The sequence below is a fragment of the Mercenaria mercenaria genome, chromosome 1 (genome assembly GCF_021730395.1).
Source record: "Mercenaria mercenaria strain notata chromosome 1, MADL_Memer_1, whole genome shotgun sequence".
Lineage (NCBI taxonomy): Eukaryota > Metazoa > Mollusca > Bivalvia > Venerida > Veneridae > Mercenaria > Mercenaria mercenaria.
Genome location: NC_069361.1, coordinates 77,527,035 through 77,551,303, shown reverse-complemented (window position 1 = coordinate 77,551,303; position 24,269 = coordinate 77,527,035). Strand labels below are relative to the sequence as shown.

At 36.1% G+C, this 24,269-nt stretch overlaps 1 long non-coding RNA gene across 1 annotated transcript in view; it reads left to right on the top strand.

Moving 5' to 3' along the window:
• Positions 1 to 24,269, top strand: part of LOC128559572 (uncharacterized) — a 35,825-nt gene that overhangs the window by 10,735 nt on the left and 821 nt on the right. Inside the window, exon 2 of the long non-coding RNA XR_008372475.1 lies at positions 22,074 to 22,127. This is a non-coding gene — a long non-coding RNA (uncharacterized LOC128559572). The remainder of the gene's footprint in view (positions 1 to 22,073; positions 22,128 to 24,269) is intronic.

The window sequence follows — 24,269 nt, the reverse complement described above, 5'->3', positions numbered from 1 at the left end:
AACAAAATCAAGATAACAAAGATATGATTGGAATGTTATGCTGAATGCTGGGAAAGCCCAGAAAAGTCTGAGACTTATTTCACCTGGGGATTCAGTTATTGAAGAAAGAAGAAAAAAACACTATCTTATGAAGAACATGCATCAGGAATAATGTTTATCAATAGAATAATATATTAAATTACTTACAATAAAGCTATGTTCGTTTAAAAAAATTGTTTCTTTCTTTAAGATGTGTTATATATTTAAAAGGCAAGATTACAGTAAATAGACATAAGGATTCTTTTTATTTTGTTAAAATTTAATGGGCACAATTAACCAGGAAGGTGATACAAACCAAAATTCTATTAAATTACAAATAAACAAATTTACATTAACATGGAAACATAATTATTAGTTCTTTTTTCATCAAGTAATAAAAATCAACATATATGGGTATTGCAATCTAAAACAGCACTAATAGAATGATGTACAGTTCCATGATATAGATCTTTCATTTTGTCAAATACACAACCATTGTATTTCACTATCCTTATCAGCTGGTTACATAGATTACATAATATCTGTGTTTGAAGGTTCTCCATGATGCTAACTAAATTCCAATATTTCTGCTTGCAAGGATTTCAGGATGGTTTCAGAGTGGAGTTGGTAATGATCATACTCTTATTTGTGTACACTAGACTTTTATGAATAAATCAGATTTTACTAAAGTGTTTTTATAAATTTGATTTCCTATCTGGTGTCTGAATAAGATAGTGTTAAAATTTTACCTAGGAAGTAATAAGAATATAAGCAATAGTTTACTGTATTCAAAGATTTGCATTATTTGAAAGTACATATTTTGCCAAAATCAGTTAAAATGCTACTTTATTAATATTATTATCACCTCCCTTTGTTTATCTAAGTTGTCAACCATAACAGATTGAAAATAGATTCATTTGAAGCTGATGTGTTTTAGATGCAATTAATTTGTTTCAGGTAAATGGGAATTTTCTTTATCTAGATTTTTTAATTTAATTTTTTCTTAAGTAAAATTATGGCCATCTTGGTCAAACTAAGCACGTGGGGACAGTGGGGGGGGGGGGGGGAGATTCTGTCATGCATTCCTTGTAAGAACTATTAATTTTTTAAATTAAGTTACTTAAAGAATATTGATAATTATTGTTTCTTTACATTAAAGATGAAGGTTAAAAAATCTTTTATTTCTTCGAATCATTCGTTTTAAGTGTTTTGCAAGCATACTTCACTTATATTACGTTTATAACTCTATTCCATTATTAAAATTGAAGCCACGTTTACAAGATAAAAGTTTTAACAGTTTTGAGAGAGCCTCATTTTTAACTAATTTAAAAAAAAATCACAATATTTTAAGCCTAAGGTCAAATAATCTGCTTAATATACACCTATTCAAAATTTACTTCCTTTCTTACATAGAATGGGTTTCCATAGATACAAACAGCTGCACATTAAAGTGACAATATTAGTTTAGGCTTTTTTGCAAGTATTGTTAAAGAGGTGGGTTTTTTTTCAATTTCTTCTTTTTTGTTGTAAAACGATGGTTTTTTTCATGTAGTTGATATTTAATTGCATTAAAACGAACAGTAGGTACAATAAGATTCCTCCATATTATTGAAACATATTACTATAAAACATTAGTTCAATCAGAGGTGGATTCAGTTAAGTTTATCAGTTCAATATTATATCGAAAAGGATTTCTTTCCAGGCCGTTTTTTTATATACCCGTTTGACAAATTTATGTCTCATACATATTGATTAACACAACGACAAGCCCCCGCCCCATGGAACTTAGATTATTTATTTTGTACCTTGATATTATATTAGGTATAGGGATAGAGTTTCTAAATTGTTAGGCTCCTAATAAATCCTCTATGTTGTATATTATGGAACATTTGTCACAACTGCAATTATGTAATATATTGTTGAACCCTCATCATGTAGACACGACTGATTTCTGCCTTTGCAACCAGTTTAGATCATGATCAGCTGCACATCAATGCAGCTGATCAGATCTGCACTGTTTGCCTTCAGTCAGTATCTTTTTGAAATACCTCTTTTAACAGTTTGGTACTTGGTCCTCAAGTCATTATAGAAAATTTAGCAGGGTAAGGCGTTAACAATCAGATGTTTCAACCAGAGCAAACAAATACATTGTATTTATTAATTAATCTTCATCATTCAGTATATATAATGAAACTGGACTGCACTGTTTAAAAAATTAAAATCAAAATGTTTCTACGAATTGTTTCTGTGCCAGGTGATGAGTCTGGTTGCATAAATTATAAAAATGTAATTTAAAGTGACCAAATTTGATATGTGATTACCAAACATTCTGGCCTTGAATTTTCTGTATTGGCTATTAAAGACACTTAGTCTTGCTGTAGTTTCTTGTATGAGAGATGGGGCAAAAATTTCCTAAGATAGGGGGGGGAATTTGTTTAAACTTTGTAAGGCGAGATCGCTGTGTGACATCATGCGTTAACATCTGTTTATTGGTGGTGGACAAAACAAAGGTTTTTTACTTCGCTTGGTTATGGGATAAGAATTTTCGAGAAAAATGCAAAAGAACGATCATAGGTCACCGCGCTTATTTAAGAGGTGTTATCTGTCTTTAAAACTGGATTTTTCTTCAATTTGATATTCATTAATTCTGTTTCTAAACGACCCTGTGTTCATATCAAAGTTATTGAACAAATTCTATTACTGGATTTTTTTTTTATCCCAAATGCTGCAACCGTCCTTAAATTCTAAAACAACATACTCTTTACAATTCTAAAACACCATATAACTATCTCAGACATTTTCTAATATGCATATTATGCATTATTCATTCATGCAAAAACTTAAATAAACAGTTGATGATTCTTAGAATTTGCTAACTCGTTAAGATATTGTAAAACTTTAAAACTTGAACAAATTTCATCAGCCATCAAGATAGGATATTTAACATGTCAGATTAAATTTTTTTTACAAGATTTTAATTTTTGTCAGTTGGTCATATTTATTTGAAAGGTAGTTTGAATGCAACCTGGTTGATGTAAACCTTAATAAAATCACCTAAAATGATTTCAATGTAAAAAAAAGTCATTACATTTTTTATAAACTAGTCCATTATGAAATTGATAAGTAGTTACAACGGACCGTAATATGGTACTGTTGAAAATTCTGAATCAGTTATGCTGCAGATTTCAGGGTTTTATTTTACTTTGTATATGTAGCATACATGTTTTATGGTACCTTGTGTATTGCAGCTTTAAAATTATGCCCAAAGGCTTCTGTGGATAAATAGCATCATAAGTTCATGGATGTTTTAGGGGGGAGAAGCATTTGGATATCCTTGGACAGCATATTGAAAAAGGAAGCACACTGTTAAAAAATGACAAAATGTTGGAAGCCAAAACTAATGTCAACATATTCATATCCTAAGTAGGAGTACTCACAAAAAGACAACCTTTCAAATATTCAAGTTATATAAATTATAAATAATTTATATGATTAGTATTTCTTACATATCTTACGTTTAAGTGTTTTATGAATAGGACTTTAAGTTTTTTTTTACTTAGTCTTAAGCTGAAAATACCACAAACTTAAGTTAAAATCTTCAATTAAATCAAAACTATACTTAGTGCTTTTTGATACGGCCCCAGCTGTCATTCTGACTATCACATATCTATCATGATAAAATTTGGCAGAATAACAAAGTGTAACTTTATTCAAGAAACGTTTCAAGTTCTCAGACCGAAGAAGATTTTTACCGTAAGAGGCATTATCTCATTTATCCATTATCTGTGAAGATTCCATATAGAACATATTTAATAATATAAATCAATTGATTCATTTTATTGAAATATTCAATATTAGATTTATATAGTTTTAAAGCAAATATATTTATAATACACAATTAGAATATAAAACCATATTCTAAATAAAGTTATATATCATACAAAAAAGAACATTATTGATGCTTTTGCACCGTTTAAATGTTAAATCCTTTTCGTTTAAAAAATGTATTCCATTTTTGTCTGGACGCAGTTTACACATTTCGTATCTTTGTAAACGAGTTTCGGGTGGTTAGCTAGTCATTGAAATATTGAAAAGCAATAAGAATGCTCATTCAGTTCGCAATTAAACATTACAAAAGGTAAAAATGAGCCGCGCCATGAGAAAATCACAAGTGGCTTTGCGCCAGCATGGATCCGCATAGTTTGGTCAGGACCATTGCTGTTCGCATACTGCCTCTCTAATTGCAATAGGCTTTGAAAGCGAACAGCTAGATCCTGACAGGACTGGCGGATGCGGCAGGCTGGTCTAGATCATGCTGGTCGCAAAGCCACTATGTTGGTTATCACATGGCAATGGTGGCTCAATTGTAATTTGCAAGTCACTCCTTTTATTTCTTATTTATTGTCGGTGAACTAATTTAAAGAAACTATCTTTGAAAATGAAAAATTTTGGATGCTCCTTTTATTCATAGCGGCTATTAAACTGAAAAAGATTTTTTCCTTCCCCCCACCACCACTTAACTAACCTTAATACGGAGCCAGATATGCGAGTTATGCAAGTTTGTTACTATAACATTTTTCTAAAACATTCAACCACTTATACCATATTCAGAGTTATAGTGTAGGGATAACGCCGTTTTTTCGTGTTAGAACGTCTGCGAATCCGAGGGGCTTCTGCAGATGTTATAACAGACGAAATGACACATGCGCTAACCTATTCTAGCATAAAAACGGAAAAGAAAAAATATAATAAATTGAATACATCATACCTCAAAGTCATTACATTTTCATGTAATGCGCGGGAATGGCGGAGCTGCTTTTTACGTTGACGTCATTTCGTTTTGAATTATCCGTTTTGGGGCGAATGACGTTTACGCTTGCAACGGAACTCGCATATATAAAAAGGTGTTATAACAGCACGTGATTGCGCGAGAATCTCTCTGTTAACACACGTTTTCTTCCTGTTAAAACCCCCGAAATTTGACAAAACAGCAGTTTTATGCCTAGAATACATGTTTTAGCGGGACATATTTCACATTTTGTGCAAATGGTGAACATATAGTGTTGAAAATTACACCCAAACTGTGGGCAAGTAGCTTTTAACTGACGCTGATATATATTACTAGATAATATACTTTGACTGTAAATACGCAACAATGTACTATGTTGAATATATCTCAAATAAAAACGATTCTAAGATTTTTTTTTGTGAAATTGAAGGTCTGTTTATATCAATGAATGAAATAATGAAGTTAGCGTGTTTTGCGGACGTAAACGCCGTCATTGTGTATCAAGTCACAATATTTAGATTACAAAACAAATAAAAGTAAATTTACAAAAAATCTGCCATGAAGCCCTATTTTTATTTTATTGTCTGTTCACAAATGATTAAAAGGGAATATATTGAAAATCAAGAACCTTTGAGTTCCGTTTTATTTTATTTCGGTAAACGGGCCACGAAAAAATTGAATATTTTTGCTGTTTTCCCCCTACTATGGATATTCTTTTTTTAGCATTTTCCAAATGAAATAATTTTACAAAACGCAACATGTAAACATAAAATTGATTTCTAGATATATTCCGGGTGTTTGAAACAATGTAAAACATTAATGTTAAGCTGATTTAATACAGAAAAAAATGGCGATTTCCCTTGAAATTATTTGTGCGCAAGGTGGCGCTCTTCAAAGGAAAATTTGGACTCGGAACGATTTTCTTTTTACTCCAAATGAAGCCAGGATATGTTAAGTACCTACAGACCAATATCTGTCTTGTAATTCTCTAATGAAATTTTCGTAGGAACCGCGAACACCTTAAGTTATACAGTGTCCACTTGTCAGTGTTATGTACCTACATTACTGAATGCAAATGTTTTTTATGCCCCGAAGGGTGGGCATATTAAAATGCATGTGCGTCTGTGCACCCCATTAATTCTTGTCCGGGCTGTTAACTCTTACATTCATAAGGGATTTTGAAATAACTTGCAAAATATTCACCATAGGAGACCAAAACATGTCAAGCGCAAGACAGACCTAATCCAAGGTCAAGGTTCACTCTATAGAGGTCTAAGGTGTAACAGGGTATGTTTGTGCCAGTCTAACTCTGCCATTTCATGAAGGGAATTTTGAACTTATTGGCTTAAATGATCCTCTTCATGAGATGAATGTTATGAGCAAGACCAGACCTTAGCTCCAAGGTCAAGGTATTAGCGGTAAAGGTTAACCGGTCTGTTTCTTTGTCTGTCAGTAACTCTGCATTGATGAAGGGATTTGAAATTACTTGGCATAATGTTCCTATATTGAGTGAGTTGTCATTTACATGGACCCTGACCCCTTAGCTCAAGGTAAGGTCACACTTAGGTCCAAGGTGTTTTTGTTGGTCCATAACTCTGCCATTTATCAAGGATTTGAAAATAATATGACACAATGTTAACCATATTGAGAATGTTTCATGTTAGTACATAGCCTCTTAGGTCAAGGTCCAAAATGATAATTAATTTTTTTGCCGTACAACTGTTGCATTTCTTGGGCCTACTTCGGGGACCTTTTCACAATTGTGCAGCTCTTTTTTAGCCTATATCACCAAGGCCGCCCGAAATTTAATATATGTTTGTTGTGTCTCCCACTACCAAAAGTTTTATCGGGACAATGTGGTCAATTATCTTTTAAGTTGCAATATGACAAGTGCGCAATTATATTTCAAGTGAGCAAATAGTAAGTAGAAAGTTGAAATTGTATTAATTAATTTCATCTTTTTAAACACATATACAGATTTGTTCTTATTTATACAGAAGGAAATATTCTGTAGAAAAATCATATATTATGGTACAAGTATAATATCCTCATTAATCCCCCACCAAAAAAAAAGGAATTGCTACTACCCTACCAACTTGAAAAAGTGAGGCTGGGTGACAGCAACCAAAGACTTTCTCCAAACACTGTCACTAAAATATAATCTATCATGATTTTTAGTGATAGGTACCTGATGTAATTGTTTATGTATTCTTCATGTTGTGGGACAGGTTTTGGGTATATAAGTATTTCCCGGTGTTACGACTGTCTGTTAGCAAAATTCGTGTCCGTTTTAACACTAGAAACTTGTCTTTAACTCTTGAAACCCTTGAGGATTTTGAAGACGAACTTGACACAAATGTTCACCAATAGAGACAAGGTGCAGAGGCATGTTCTGGATGGCTCACTTCAAGTAAGGTCACACTTAGGGTCAAAGGTCTATGACTTTCTTTCGTGTCGATATGTAACTCATAACAGTTTTGAAAGATTTCAAAGAAACTTGGCACATAAGTTCAAACATCAGAGAGTGCAGAGCGCATGTTTTGGGTAGCTTTTCTTCAGCTCAGGTTACACTTAGGTGGTCAAAGGCATAAGAATTTCTATTTGTGTTATAGTTCAATTGTTCTGCTTTGCGGTGCTTCTTGTTTTTATTTGGCAGACCTTTTTTGTTAACATACATAATTTTTTTTTGAATTACTTCCCTTTTATGTTTATAAATAGAGCTTGTTTTGTACTTTTTTATTATTGGCCTAAGGAAAAAAACTGAGACCACTTTTCTGTGGTACAACATGGGATGGTACTCCAATTTTTAGGTGTATTTTGACAAATCTGTCCTGGGAAGGAATTTTTTTGTGAATTAGAATTGTTTGTTTCTGTGAACTTAGCATTTTCTTCCTTTTGTAGTCCATTCATTTGGGCTTCACAGTCAAAGTCTTTTAATTTTTCTCCCATCCTTGATTAACTTTGGTTCACACTTAGGGGTCAATGGTCATACTTCTAGTGTAATATACTGCTCTGAATTGCGGTGCTCTGGTTAATATTTTTTTACCCTAAGTATACCACCCAAAGGAAATTTTTCAAACATTTTCACAAAAATCCAGTTTTCATTGAGCTGTCACTCAAACTTTCATATGTTCTGTCATGATGAAATTTTGGATATCAACGTGTAACTTGTACTGGATTTATACTTTATTCAACATTATTGCTAGGAGAAGAAATATTTTTTTTCTCTGTTCACCTGTTCACACTTGCAGATTTTGTTGTTATGACAAATTATCAAAGTTAAAGGAATATAATTATCTACAGAAATTAATATTGAAACTTCATTTGTGAATTACACAAACATGTTGCAATATGAACAGCATGCAATGCCGAAAACTGTGTTATCTTGAATCAAGATTTGCAGGGTTAAATAAGACACTATGAAGTACACATATACAGGTAAGGTATTGGACCCGTGTAGGGTACCTTCTTTTTGGAAGAGTTATTCAATTCTACAATAAAACCTACTTGCTGGCAATTTTCTAGTTTGGGGGTGTGGGGGGGGGGGAGGGGGAGGGGTAGGTTCAAGCCACTGGGACAAATTTTTTTTTCAATATTTTTCTTTTTTTAGTAAGTTTTACTTCTTTCAAGATATGGATGTATTGTAACAAAAGTGGAAAAAATTAATTTTATAAGCGATTTCTTGCTGTCAAAGTGAATTTACTCTGAATCAGGTGGGGTAGGAGTTTTAGACATCTTCAAAAATATATACGGAGTTACGTGCGGTTTATAAAAGTTCTCTATTTTGCCTTCGTTCTTTAGATTAATATTGTGAAGTAATGCAGGTAGGTTTACTTATGCACCAGGTGATTTTTGATATATGAGCCAAATTCAAACAGACCACAGGTTCGGCCTTAATTTCTTCTATGTTGGAGTTAGAATTTAGTCTCAATAAAATCAGTTTACTTGAGCATCCTAGAAAAAATGATTTTTACCGTTTTATTAATTGTTTAACAATAGTCTGATGTTTCGTTTATCAAAAATTAATGGTTAATAATGGACTTTCTGCATAGTTTGATAGTGGCCCAAATTGAAATTTGTCTCTACTTGAGCTGAGGAAATACCTAAATTATAAAAATTTACATAACGGCAACGGTAAACGTTGTTTAAAATTTGCAACACAGTGCGAACATGTGACTTTAAGAATATACCAAGGCAAATGCATTTTTTTAAAATAAATATAGGGGTCAAGACCTTTAAGTTGTATTCAAGTTAGGCTTATTCATACACAAAAATATCATATTACCAAACATAATTATTAAGTATCAAGACTATTTCATTGTTTGGATCCCCAAATGTTTTTGTATATTACTTGTGCATGATGGTATATATAAACTTTACTTGAATACAAATATATTTTACAGGCTCGAGTGAAACCTTAAAACTTTTAAAAAACCTTTTAATTTCAGAGCCAAACCTTTAAAAACCTTTCCTCTTTGAAAAAACCTTTAAAACGGCCAAAAAGCTGTAATTTTCACTCAAAACTATTATTTTTTCAGTGACTGCTTGCCGTGCAGTTTAAAGAAGTCATGGTTATACTATGTATTTCTTCTCCCCTTTTAAGTGTTGTTTATTAGGATACTGCTTGTGTATCTTTCATCTGAGTTTTTCAGAATGCGTTTTGTTCACCTGACCACATACATGTAGTAAATACCTATTATATTATATGTTTTCAATAGGGATCGACAAAAATAGCCTTTATTTACTCTTTATTTTTTAAATATTTTGCCTAAAGGGCCTTTATTTCATAGATTGGAGCCTTTATAAAAACCTTTATTTTTGTTCAGTCCTGCTAGGGGGCCTGTATTTTATCTTGTTTTACCTGTTCAACAATAAATGAAAATCGTATAGTGGAAACTGCTGAATTATTTACCACCTTGCAGTACGACTATGCATGGCATTTTCACAGAAAAGGACCCCTGGACAAACTGCTTATAGATCCGCTTGAGAGAACGCATGGACATGACAGCTTACTGAAGGCATTTTTGCCTGAAAGACACCATGCTTGTGAAACTGCCTTATCGACACCCTTAGAAGCCCCCTCCGACACAATTTATACTAGAAGGCATTTTTGCACAAAAGACCCCCTGGGAAAATGGCTTAACAGTCTTAAACATGACCACCCTTTGATTGACTCCACCCCTGCAGACAGATGTTTTGGCCATTTTTTTGCCTGAAAAGGACCTCTGAGAAGCTGAAGATTACAGAAGGCATTTGACCTGAAAAGACCACCTTGGACAATCTGTTTCAGACCCTTTGGACAAACCACTAAGGCAAGGCTACAGAAGGCATTTCTGCTTGAAAAGACCCCATTGTTTCCAGATGCCCCACCCTGGACAAGGAATTAGAAGGCATTTTGCCGAAAAGACCCCCATGCTCCAGCTTCTTGAGAACCATCCTAGACAAGACTATGCAAGGCATTTTTGCCCATAAATAAAGATCCCCAGACAAGCAGGTTTCAGACCCACCCAGTCTCGAGCAGACCCACTGGACAAGATTATGACCCAAAAGATCCTCTTAGATAAACAGTTTCCAGACACTCCCCCCTCTGATCAAGTCTAGTGATGGCATTTTTGCGTGAAAAACCTCCTTTGACAACCCGTTTCCAGAACTTCACTGGACAAGGCTTTGGAAGGCATCAAGACTATGGCAGGCATTTTTGCCCGAAGACACCCTTGGCCATCGTTTATATGACTGAAAAAAGTAAGATGTAAAACCCGAACACACAGACCCCCTTGGACAAACCGTTCCAGAACCTTCCTTGGACAGACCCCCCCGGACAAGAATATGGAAGGCATTTATGCACAAAATTAAATACCTCTTAGACAAACCGTTTCCAGAACCCCTGGACAAGGACTGTATATATGGAAGCATTTTTGCCCAAAGGACCCCTTTGGACAAACCGTTTCCAGAACCCCAAAGGAAGGCATTTTGTCCAAAAAAAGACCCCCTTGGACAAACCGTTTCGGGACCCCCTTGGTCAGACCTCCCTGGACAAGACAATGAAAGGCATTTTTGCCCCAAAAACCATCTAAGTTGGACAAACTCTTTGAGAAACCCCTGGACAAGACAATGGAAGGCTTTTTTGCCTGAAAAGACCCCCTCTGACAAACCGTTTCCAGAACTCCCCTTGGACAGATCCCCCCCCTTCCGCCCCGGACAAGCCTACGGAAGCCATTTTTGCCCAAAAAGACCCCATTGAACAAACTCTTTCGAGAATCCCCCTTGGACAGACCCCGCTGGACAAGCCTATGGAAGGCATTTTTGCCCAAAAAGACCCCCTTCGACAAACTCTTTCGAGAACCCCCTTGGACAGACCCTCCTGGACAAGCCTATGGAAGTTATTTTTGCCCGAAAAGACCCCCTTGGACAAACCGTTTTCAGAACCCCCCTTGGACAGACCTCCCTGGACAAACCTATGGAAGGCATTTTTGCCCAAAAAGACCCCCTTGGACAAACTCTTTCGAGAACCCCTTTGGACAGACCCCCCTGGAAAGGACTGTGGAAGGCATTTTTGCCCGAAAAGACCCCCTTGGACAAACTCTTTCCAGAACCCCCCTTGGACAAGACTATGGAAGGCACTTTTGCCCGACAAACCGTTTCCAGAACCCCCTTGGACAACCCCCTACCCCCTGCCCGAAAAGACCCCCTTGGACAAACCGTTTCCAGAACCCCCCTTGGACAGACACCCCTGGACAAGCCTATGGAAGGCATTTTTGCCCAAAAAGACCCCCTTGGACAAACTCTTTCAAGAACCCCCTTGGACAGACCCCCCTGGAAAGGACTGGAAGGCATTTTTGCCCGAAAAGACCCCCTTGGACAAACTCGTTCCAGAACCCCCCTTGGACAAGACTATGGAAGGCATTTTTGCCCGACAAACCGTTTCCAGAACCCCTTTGGACAACCTTTCTCCCTGCCCGAAAAGACCCCCTTGGACAAACCGTTTCCAGGACCCCCCTTGGACAGACCCCCCTGGACAAGCCTATGGAAGGCATTTTTGCCCAAAAAGACCCCCTTGGACAAACTCTTTCGAGAACCCCCCTTGGACAGACCCCCCCTGGACAAGCCTATGGAAGGCATTTTTGCCCAAAAAGACCCCCTTGGACAAACTTTTTCGAGAACCCCCTTGGACAGACCCCACTGGACAAGCCTATGGAAGGCATTTTGCCCAAAAAGACCCCCTTGGACAAAGTCTTTCGAGAACCCCCCTTGGACAGACCCCCTTGGACAGGACTATGGGAGGCATTTTTGCCCAAAAAGACCCCCTTGGACAAACCGTTTCCAGAACACCCCCCTGGACAGACCCCCCCTGGACAACTGCCAGGAAATACCCCCCTTGGACAAAAAAAAGTGCCTTCCATAGGGGGGGTTCAGATATTATCTGGAATAGCCCATTTTTGCTAGTCCACTTCTTACAGACTAGAGCTGACCAATGAAAATATTTATTAACAATATTTAGAGATATTGTTCAGGTCTGAAACTTTACTGTCATGTCAATGATATTAATTTTTAGTTATGTGAAATTTTGTAGATTTTTTAGAATCCTTGTTCTGTTGTAATCCTTTAAAATGGCCCTTAGATGTGAAGACTGATTTTGGCAGCCATATTGGATATCTTTGGGAGAATTTGTGTGTCAACTCTTTGACACTTAATTTGAGTACTTTTAAAGCATAATTTGTAATTTGAAATATACTGATAAGTGCAGTTTTTCTTCTAGTTTGTGTTTATGTAGTTGGTTTTTGATGACATTTATTCTGTTTCTTGCATTTGGTGAGAAAAGTTTTACATATTTGGGAAAATGTCATGACCAATCAGATTGCAGCATTTTTGGTGCTTCTCTATAAATATGGGCTTATCAGTTATTTCTTGGCTCTTCTAGTTTACACTTTTGGATTAAAACACTTCACTTTGTTAGGAAAATATTGGAAATTTGGAGCCAATTTTAGGAACTTTGGACTTATTTTTTTTGGGGAATAATTTAGAAATTGTGGAGTTTAATTTTTTGCTTAAGAAATTACTGGAATTTACATACATTAATTTTATTTGGGCTTTTCTGATAATTTTGACATATTTTTAAAGGAACTAAATTGCATAATTGGTGTATATATTAATTGCAGAAGAGCATATTCGTAGACACATTTTAAATCTTTGTAGTTGTGAATGTGTGGTTATTATGAAAGGACTTTAGATTTTAATAGATTTATAAAATTGGACTTACTCTTGTGTTTCATTTAATTCTACATGTGTTGTATTTTCTCCAATTTATAATCTAAGTGGTGTTATAATAATTAAACTTATTATTACAGCACTTGGCATTATATTAACTTTAAAATAGCCCAGAAAGTGGCTTTATAAGGAATCTGGCTTTTCCTTAAATTAATTAAGCAGTGGTGTCGGTCATCCTGAACATTTTACCCCGAAACCCGAGCAATAAGAACATTGCCAACAACCACATTTTAGGTCCTCATTGAACAGTTTAACCCCGGGACCGGGGTTTACTACAAAATTGGCGTCAGAAGCGGGGATTTCATACAGGAATATTATTTGGAAATAATTTATACTGCAGGAATCATTTTTAAGAATCGGACCTCAGCAGTTCAAACAGGACCTCTGGATTATACTCTTATCTTTGAAACATAGGTGATAGTAGGGGAAGACCTGTATTATTACACTAGGCTTTCTTCTATCGCTTATTGCATCACAACTCCTTCTTTCTTGTGGTGATAGTGTGAAAGGCCTGTGAATGAACTAGGCTTTCCTCTATTGCTATACAAATCTTCAGTTGGGTGATTGGGCCTGTGATTATTAAATCAGGTCATTCACTTTTTCTGAATTTCCAAATCCTATCATAGTGTTAAGGGCAGGGGAGCACGGCATCGGTGCGCCTGCCACAATTTTTCAGACTTAGTGTTAAGTGCAGGGGAGCGCGGCATCGGTGCGCCTGCAACATTTTTTAAACCTTAGAGTTAAGAGCAGGGAGGCACGGCATCGGTGCGCCTGCAACATTTTTTAAACTTTAGAGTTAAGAGAAGGGGAGCACGGCATTGGTGCGCCTGCTACATTTTTAAACCTTAGAGTTAAGGGCAGGGGAGCACAGCACGTGGTGCGCCTGCTACAATTTTCCTAACTTTAGTTGTAAATGCAGTTGAGCCTTTAGTCTTTGCTCCTGCAACATTTTTTCCTAACCTTAGTGTTAAGAGCAGGGGAGCACGGCATCGGTGCGCCTGCTACATTTTTTAATCTTGGGTTAAGGGCAGGGGAGCACGGCATCGGTGCGCCTGCCACATACTTTAAACCTTAGAGTTAAGAGCAGGGGGGCAGCGCTTCGGTGCGCCTGCAACCTTTTTTAAAACCTTAGAGTTAAGGGCAGGGGAGCACGGCATCGGTGCGCCTGTACATTTCTTTCATAACTTTTGTTGTAGATGCAGTTGAGCTTTAGTCTTTGCTCCTGCAACAATTTTTTCCTAACTTTAGTGTTAAGAGCAGGGGAGCACGTTATCAGTGCACCTGCGATCATTACTAATCTAGTGTTAAGTGCAGGGGAGCACGGCATCAGTGCGCCTGCTACATTTTCTTTAAATCTTAGAGTTAAGGGCAGGGGAGCACAGCATCGGTGCGCCTGCTACATTTTTCCATGTATTTTACTAAGTTAAATGTTATAATTAATCCCATAGATGCTCTTTCTTCAGCTTTCTAAAGTGGATTATCATAATTGTGGGATACTTACATCAAAGAGGATTTAAAACCAAATTTTGTGACAAGGCTAAAAATCTGTATCTAATGTACAGAAAAGCTATATATCATTTAATGGAGTAGACAAAGTGATTCATGAAAGTATGTAATAAAGTGATTTAAAGTTGATTCTAGAATGGATTTTAAACAGTTATTCTGGGATGTTATGTTGAAAACTGATACCAGTATAGGAAATTGTGACTTAAGATAGGAATCACACTCCAGAATATTTCCACAATTCTGAGACAAGTATAAAAAAGTTAAGGCTTTGGAGTAGAATCTGTAGACATGGTGATTCTAAAATGGATTTAATATAGGACATTAGGATGGATTCTAGAATGAATACTGACTTTAATTCTGGAATGTATGTAGGAATTAATTCCAAAATGAGAAATTGTGACCAAGATTGGAATCACACTCTTAGCTACCTGAACAGTATGAAGGAGACTTTTATGAACCCAGATACAGACTACCTACCTACAATGGGAAGCAAGGTTATTTTGAGGCTTTCTTATGGCAGCTACAACGGTTTTCTAAATACTATGCATGGACAGATGAACAATATAGATTACAGTTAGATTGGCCTTGAAAGTGTGATGCTGTGAAATTTGCCTCTACCTTATCCCCAGATACACGTGAAAACACACAGACACTCATTGAGGCTCTAACAACTCGTTTTGGGCAGAGTGCGGTGTCAGAAATCCATAGGATTAATTTGTACAGTATTCAAAAACACCCTTCTGAGACACTTCAACAATACAGTGCAAGGGTAAATCAGCTTATGGCAAGGACATATCCAGGGATGATTGGATTTCAAATATACAAACAGCTTGCTGTGGAACACTTTCTAAGAGGACTTCCAGACCTAAGACTGGCTTACGATGTCCTTACAAAGAAACCTAGAGACATTTATCAAGCTGTAGAGATGATTACATGGTTTGAGACCTGTAAGAAAAATACAACTCGTTTCATGGGGAAAAGTACTCATGTTGGGCGCCAGGGAGAGGACTTTATGACAGAGTACAATCAATGCGAAAGTGTGTTATCAACATTTTGCACAGACTTAACAACTTCCCTTTACAGAATCGAGGAAAGTGAAAAGAACAAAACTTCAAGCTCGAGCATACCAACAATGAAGTATAGGTCACCATCTACTAAGGCTCGTGACAAGCGGAGAAGACAACTTTTGACCAACTCGTCAAAAAGACTTTGTGACAATAAATGTTAATTTAACATGTTTCCATCTATATTTGACTATTTCATTATAGCCATATATGATGAATTTTGCTGAAGACAGTGACTTCTTTTGTAAATATCTGTAAATATAAACTTGATGCTATAGGACCAGAATTGCAGAACTGTGCTGTCTATTCAAATGTGTGCTATTTAGACAGCTAAGACCATGTAACATTTTATATGATGTTTCCATGTAGGAAAAATATCAACAGATTTGATGGCTGGAATCTGTAAACTTCCGAGACTTTGAGAGCTATTGGTGTGTGAAGTTGAAGACATCAGAAGTTTAATTTTGTGTTGCAAATGGGACTGAACTTTTCAGATCAATCAGACTAATTAACTAAAATTAAGACTCTTTATAAAGTTCAACTATGGTTTTATTGGACTTTGAACTTTATTGAGTATTTTGTGCTATTTCTATTTGTGATGGATTGGGTGTGTCTATTTTTAAAGACTGTCTAGCCGACTGTTATTAACTTTTTTGTTAATGAGTTTGTAGGTTTTGCTGGGATTTGTTGAGAAGACCGCCTGCCTGCTGATTCTGGATTTAGCATGGTACCGTTCAAAGGAATTGAGCTAGGATTTACCATTGCACCGTTCACTGGTGGACTGGATTACTTCTGATTTGTATGAAAGGCTATTTTGAGTATTTCTATCTTACATTCATAGTGTATCCAACAGTTATTACTGTGTAAAAATATAAAATACTTTTGATGCAACATGGTTAGAGATGTGATTCTTAAAGATATTACTGTTTGGTATTTTTGATATCACTTAAATTAATGCATTCAAAAGTTATGCATTTCTGTGTATGTCAAGTTTGTGACTGTTCATTCAATATTTAAATTGCCAGGTCGAACACTTACCTGTCTCTATATTGTTTGAAGTTTGTCAGTAGATTGGTAATACTTTGCAAGTCTGCAGGTGCTCATTATGTTACATATGGTGAAAGTACATTTATACCTGATTATGTTCAATTGTTCATTATTTTGGTTTGAGATTTAATGATTTTTATTGTGAATCACAATTATTCAGTACAAGTGCATTTTAAGGTGTCATATTGGCAATAGTGTCATTTGTTTTGTGAGATACTGGAATAATGAGTAAGAATTATTTCAGCTGATATAGAATTGAACCATTGATAGCATATTGCTAAATTTGTGTGATGTTGATTATTGCTAGTTTCATGCAATTTATTAATATTAAATTTTGCCAAAACCTCAATATTTTATATATATGTTGTATGTGACATTCACGAGGCCGGAATGGAATGCATTTTGGTCAAAGCATTCTTTCCAAAGGGGGGAGCTGTGTGGTAAACCTGGGTTTTGGCTCAGAAATATTTTGCTTTTTGTAAATATCTAATAAATAGTTTTAGTTACCATGTTCTTTTACCGTACGTTAAAGAATACATTATGACAGAGCTTTGCTGAAAGTTTGACCCTTATTGAGTAAATATTGGTCGAGTTATTCCCAAAAATATACCTAAAAAACTCCCGACTTCGAGAAAGTTTATCAGCAGAAACCATTAAATGCTCCTAAATACATATTTTATATTTTGCCATGGTATTATCCACTTTCAATATATTGTAAATATATGTCTTAATATTTATGTAAAGTTTGAGGACATGACATTATGTAGCTTTAAAGTAATTATGAAAAATCTACTTTGCTTACATTTTTGCTAGTCCACTTCTTACAGACTAGAGCTGACCAATGAAAATATTTATTAACAATATTTAGAGATATTGTTCAGGTCTGAAACTTTACTGTCATGTCAATGATATTAATTTTTAGTTATGTGAATTTTGTAGATTTTTTAGAATCCTTGTTCTGTTGTAATCCTTTAAAATGGCCCTTAGATGTGAAGACTGATTTTGGCAGCCATATTGGATTCTTTGGGAGAATTTGTGTGTCAAACTCTTTGACACTTGATTTAAGTGCTTTTAAGCATTATTTGTAATTTGAAATATACTGATAAGGTGCAGTTTTTCTTCTAGTTTGTGTTTATGTAGTTGGTTTTTGATGACATTATTCTGTTTCTTGCATTTGGTGAGAAAAGTTTTACATATTTGGGAAAATGTCATTGACCAATCAGATTGCAGCATTTTGGTGCTTCTCTATAAATATGGGCTTATCAGTTATTTCTTGGCTTTCTAGTTTACACTTTTGGATTAAACACTTCACTTTGTTAGGAAAATATTGGAAATTTGGAGCCAATTTTAGGAACTTTGGACTTATTTTTATTGGGGAATAATTTAGAAATTTGGAGTTTAATTTATTTGCTTAAGAAAATTACTGGAATTTACATACATTAATTTTATTTGGGCTTTTCTGATAATTTTGACATATTTTTAAAGGAACTAAATTGCATAATTGGTGTATATATTAATTGCAGAAGAGCATATTCGTAGACACAATTTAAATCTTTGTAGTTGTGAATGTGTGGTTATATGAAAGGACTTTAGATTTTAATAGATTTATAAAATTGGACTTACTCTTGTGTTTTCATTTAATTCTACATGTGTTGATTTTCTCCAATTTATAATCTAAGTGGTGTTATAATAATTAAACTTATTATTACAGCACTTGGCATTATATTAACTTTAAAATAGCCCAGAAAGTGGCTTTATAAGGAATCTGGCTTTTCCTTAAATTAATTAAGCCAGTGGTGTCGGTCATCCTGAACATTTACCCCCAAAACTCGAGCAATAAGAACATTGCCAACAACCACATTTTAGGTCCTCGTCGAACAATTTAACCCCGAGACTGGGGTTTACTACAATTTATTTACTCTTAGAAAGAAATAAGTAATTTTAAGATCGCACTGTTTGAAATTTTACAAAGAACTAAATTTAAATTTGACCGTTTTTATAGAATTTTGCCTACATTCCTCTCGATATCTTATTAAAATCGTTATAGAATTCAAACTATATTACTTCTTAAGCGGTGCTAAAAAAGTATTGCTGCGATAATAACAAAAAATGAATGCACTACGCGCGTTTTTTTTGTGTATGTGTAAACAAAAGTAACGTCGAGTGATGGAAATTAGATATTACGATAGCTCGCACGTGCTCGTGGAATGGAAAAGTACCGGCATGACGTTTTGGTTTCTTTACGTTTAGCGGGTAAATTAGATACTAGATTTGTAAAATTATGTCCTTTCGTCAGATTGCCTTCCGGTTATAAGCGGTTTGATTGTCGTCTGCATCCTATGGCCTTAGGCAACGTTATCGGCATAGTTGACATGTTTTCGGAATACACGAGATGATAAACAGTCCACTTTATCAATTTCTACTAGCCGACCACGGGTTACTTTCTCACTTGCCATAATTATGTACGCATTTGTTAAATAAAATAATCACCAGTTTCAAGCACCAAAATAAGATTTTCCCTTTGATAAGAAAATAAAATTATTTTTTTTCTCTGGAATGCAATAAAATTATTTGAGTCGCGGCAATTTTTTCGGGTCGGTCGGTAAAGGTCAAACAAACTTAATTTTATTTTAAGCCTCATAGTGAGCTATTGTGACCGCTCAATGTCTGTCGTGCGTCGTGTGTCTGTCAACATTTTCTAAAAAAATCTTCTTCTTGAAAACCACTGGGCAGAATTACACCAAACTTCACAGGAATGATCCTTGGGTGGCCCCCTTTCAAAATTATTCAAAGAATTGAATTTCATGCAAAACTCTGGTTGACATGGCAACCGAAAGAAAAAACTTTAAAAATCTTCTTCTCAAACACCAGAAGCCCTAGAGCTTAGGTATTTAGTACGAAGCATTGCCTAGTGGACCGCTAGCAAATTTGTTCAAATCATGACCCCGGGGTCAAAATTGACCCCGCCCTAGGAGTCACTTGATTTTACATAGGAAAATCTTTAAAAATCTTCTTCTCAAAAACCAGAAGCCCTAGAGCTTAGATATTTGATATGTAGCATTGCCTAGTGGACCTCTACTAAAATGTTCAAATGATGACCCTTGGGTCAAAATTGACCCCGCCCCAGGGGTCACTTGATTTTACATAGGAAAATTTTCAAAAAATTTCTAAAAATAAACCAGAAGGCCTAGGGCTTAGATATTTTACATGCAGCATTGCCTAGTGGACCTCTACAAAATTTGTTCAAATCATGACCCCTGGGGTCAAAATTGACCTTCAAAAAATTTCTAAAAATAAACCAGAAGGCCTAGAGCTTAGATATTTGACATTTAGTAATGCCTAGTGGACCTCTACAAAAATGTGTTCAAATCATGACCCCCCCCCCCCCCCCCGGGGTCAAAATTGACCAGGTCACTTGATTTTACATAGGAGAATCTTCAAAATATTTCTAAAAATAAAACCAGAATGCCTAGAACTTAGATATTTGACATGCAGCATTGCCTAGTGGACCTCTACAAAATTTGTTCAAATCATGACCCCGGGGTCAAAATTGACCCTGCCCCAGGGGTCACTTTATTTTACATAGGAAAATCTTCAAAAATTTTCTAAAAATAAACCAGAACGCCTAGATCTTAGATATTTGACATGTAGCATTGCCTAGTAGACTTCTACAAAAAAATTTCAAATCATGACCCCCAGGGTCAAATTGACCTCTCCCCATGGGGTTACTTGATTGTACATAATGTACCATTGTACCATAATTATACAAATTATTGCCCTAGGTTCAAAAATTTGTGTGACATGCATATAATAATAAGCTAACATAGCAGAAACCAAACTCTGTACTTATACAAACACACTTGAAGCCTTGTACACAAGTGAGGGCTGTAGGGTCAGTGACCTGCTTTTTAGCTCACCTGAGCACAAAGTGCTCAAAGGTGAGCTGTTGTGATCACCCTGTGTCCGTCGTTAACACTCTAGAGGTCACAATTTTGGCCCAATCTAAATGAAACTTGGTCAGAATGTTACTCTCAATAAAATCTTGGATGAGTTCGATATTGGATCATCTGGGATCAAAAACTAGGTCACCAGGTCAAATCAAAGGAACAGCTTGTTAACACTCTAGAGGTCACAATTTTGGCCCAATCTTAATGAAACTTGTTCAGAATGTTACCCTCAATAAAATCTTGGACCAGTTTGATATTGGGTCATCTGGGTTCAAAAACTAGGTCACCAGGTCAAATCAAAGGAAAAGCTTGTTAACGCTTAGAGGTCACAGTTTTGGCCCAATCTTAATGAAACTTGGTCAGAATGTTACCCTCATTAAAATCTTGGACAAGTTCAATATTGGGTCAACTGGGATCAAAAACTAGGCCACCAGGTCAAATCAAAAGAAAAGTAGTTAACACTCTAGAGATCACAGTTTTGACCCATCATAATGAAACATCGTCAGAATGTTACCCTCAGTAAAATCTTGGACGAGTTCGATATGGGGTCATCTTGGGTCAAAAACTAGGTCACCAGGTCAGATCAGAGGAAAAGCTTGTTAACATTGTAGGGGCCACATTTGTGACTGTATCTTCATGAAACCTGGTCAGAATGTTAATCTTGATGATCTCAAGGCCCAGTTCGAATCTGGGTCATGTAGGATAAAAAAACTAGGTCGCCAGGTCAAATCAAAGGAAAAGCTAGTTAACACTGTAGAGGCCATATATATGACTTTATCTTAATGAAACTTCATCATTTGGTCAGAATGTTAATCTTGATGATCTATAGGTCTTTTTCAAATCTGAGTCAGGTTGGGTAAAAAACTAGGTCACTAGGTCAAATCAAAGGAAAAGCTTTTTAACACTCTAGAGGCCACATTTATGATTGTATCTTCATGAAACTTGGTCAGAATGTTAATCTTGATGATCTTTAGGTCAAGTTCGTATCTGGGTCTTGTGGGGTCAAAAACTAGGTCGCCAGGTCAAATCAAAGGAAAAGCTTGTTAACACTAGAGGCCACATTTATGACTGTATCTTCATGAAACTTAGTCAGAATGTTAATCTTGATGATCTATAGGTACCTCATCAAGAGGATGTGCAGAACTCATGAGTCGGCCATGTCGGCTCGAGGTCAAGGTCACAACTCAAGGTCAAAGATTTGAGCCTTCCATTTTGTGTTCGCTCTGTATCTCCAAAACTTGAAGGATTTTCAAATTCATTGATGTCGTCATACTTGAACTATAAAATTGTCAGTGCTTTCACCCAATACCATCAACCCTTTTACTATCCATCACAGCGGCCGGGATTATAGCTGTCTTTCAGACTGCCTTGTTGATATTGCAAGCCCGACATGTTTGTAAATAAGGCGCATGATCATGTGAAATTTATCTTTTTCAGTGAGGTCCAAGAAAATGGATATATACTGGAAGGAAAAGAGGTCACATTATCAACGTAAGTTATAAATGAAATTGCAAATTTTGAGGGTTATATTATGAATGGTGAGTTCAGAGAAAAGCATTTTGTTGGCATGTCTGCATTTATAATTCATAAAAATGAGATTTTAAACAAGTCTCAAAATCTGCACTATTTTTAGCTCACCTGACACATAGTGACAAGGTGAGCTTTTTTGATTGTCCATCGGCATCTGTGGTCCATCCACAATTTCTTGTGAACACGCTAGAGACCACATTTTGCAATCAATTTTGATCAAACTTGCACACAACTTGTATTGGCTTTAAAGCCTCAATATCTCGGTTCCTTTCGAAAACTGGCCAGATCCCATCATGGGTTCCAAAGTAATGGCCCCTTAAAGGGCCTAAATTTGCTATTTTGGCTTTTGCAGCCATATAGAAACTTCATTTATGGTTTGATTTGATACAAAGTTGCAAAAATCTTTAAGAACGATAGATCTTGGATTTCTTGATGAATTCGTCAGATCCAATCATAGGTTCCAGAGTTACGACCCATAATTCACCCCTGAAAGAGCCAAAGTTTGTTAATTTTTACCTTGTGAACACGATAGAAGTGACATTTTAAATTCAATTTTAACCACACTTACACACGACTTAAGTCACAATAAGATCTCAGTTCCTTTCGAAAATTGGCTAGATTCCATCATGGGTTCTAGTGTTACTGCCCCTGAAAGGGGAAAAGTTTTCTATTTTGGCCCTTTCAGCGATATAGAGGTTTCATTTATGAATTGATACAAACTTGCACAGAATGTTTATCTTGATGATCTCTTGGCCAGCTTCGAAACTGGCTCATGTGGGGTCATAAAGTAGGTCACCAGGTCAAATCAAAGGAAAAGCTTGTTAACACCCTCAAGGCCACATTATGACCCTATCCTCATAAAAACTTGATCAGAATGTTTATCTTGATGATTCTTATGCCGAGTTCAAAACTGGGTCATATGGGGTCAAAAACTAGGTCACCCAGTCAAATCAAAGGAAAAGCTTGTTAACACTTGAGGCCACATTTATGATCCTGTCTTCATAAAAACTTGGTCAGAATGTTTATCTTGATGATTCCTTGGGCCTAGGCCAAGTTCAAAACTGGGTCATATGTGGTCAGACACTAGGTCATCCACTCAAATCAAGGGAAAAGCTTGTTGACACTATACAGGCCATATTTATGACCCTATCTTCATGACTTCATAAGATTGTTTGTCTTGATGATTCCTAGGTCAAATTGGAAACTTGGTCATGTGGGGTCAAAAACTAGGTCACCACTCAAATCAAAGTAAAAGCTTGTTAACACTGTAGAGGCCACATTTATGGCCCTATCTTCATGAAACTTGGACAGAATGCTTATCTTCATGATTGCAAGGCCAAGTTGATAACTGCTGAGCTGAGTCTTGAAGTGGTAGATTCTAAGGCTGATTCCCAAACATTTAGTAGCATAGAGCATTGTGTAATTGCATACAGTATATGAATGTTGTAATATGAAGAACTACATAATGAGGGGTGAATATGAAAGAAGTCTAACTGCATATAGATAAAGAAGACTTCTTTCACATTCCTCTTTGATATGCGTATAAAATATTTTGGGTACAAACATCAGTTCCACCGAGATCCTTTCTTGACCATCATTTTGTAGTTTGCATACATATCTACATAGCTTTATTGATCTATGTGGGCCTCCGTGGTGAAGGGCTACATAGCTTTATTAATCAATGTAGGCCTCCGTGGTGAAGGGTTAAGGCCGCTGACTTGGAATCATTTACCTGTCTCTGGCTGTTGCTTCGAAACCTTGCTTGGGGCTGTAGAAGTCTTTCATGCAAGGAAGGTGTCCAGCTGGCTTACCCCAGATGAGATAGTGCCATGGGTCTTCCTCCACCATCAAAAGCTAGGAAATTCCCCATTATTAACCAGGTTTTCAACGAAAACCTGTTGAAAACCTGAATTATTAGATTGGGGTATGTCGTTGGTCGGGCGGCGTCAAACTGGTGTTTCTGGTCAATAACTTTTGTTTCGGTAAAGATATTTGAATAAAACTTGGTATGTATGTAGCTTATATCAAGACAAAGGCTGGGATTGATTTTGGGGTTTCTGGGGTCAAGGTCACTGTTACTTAAAATAGAAAAAGGGTTTCCGG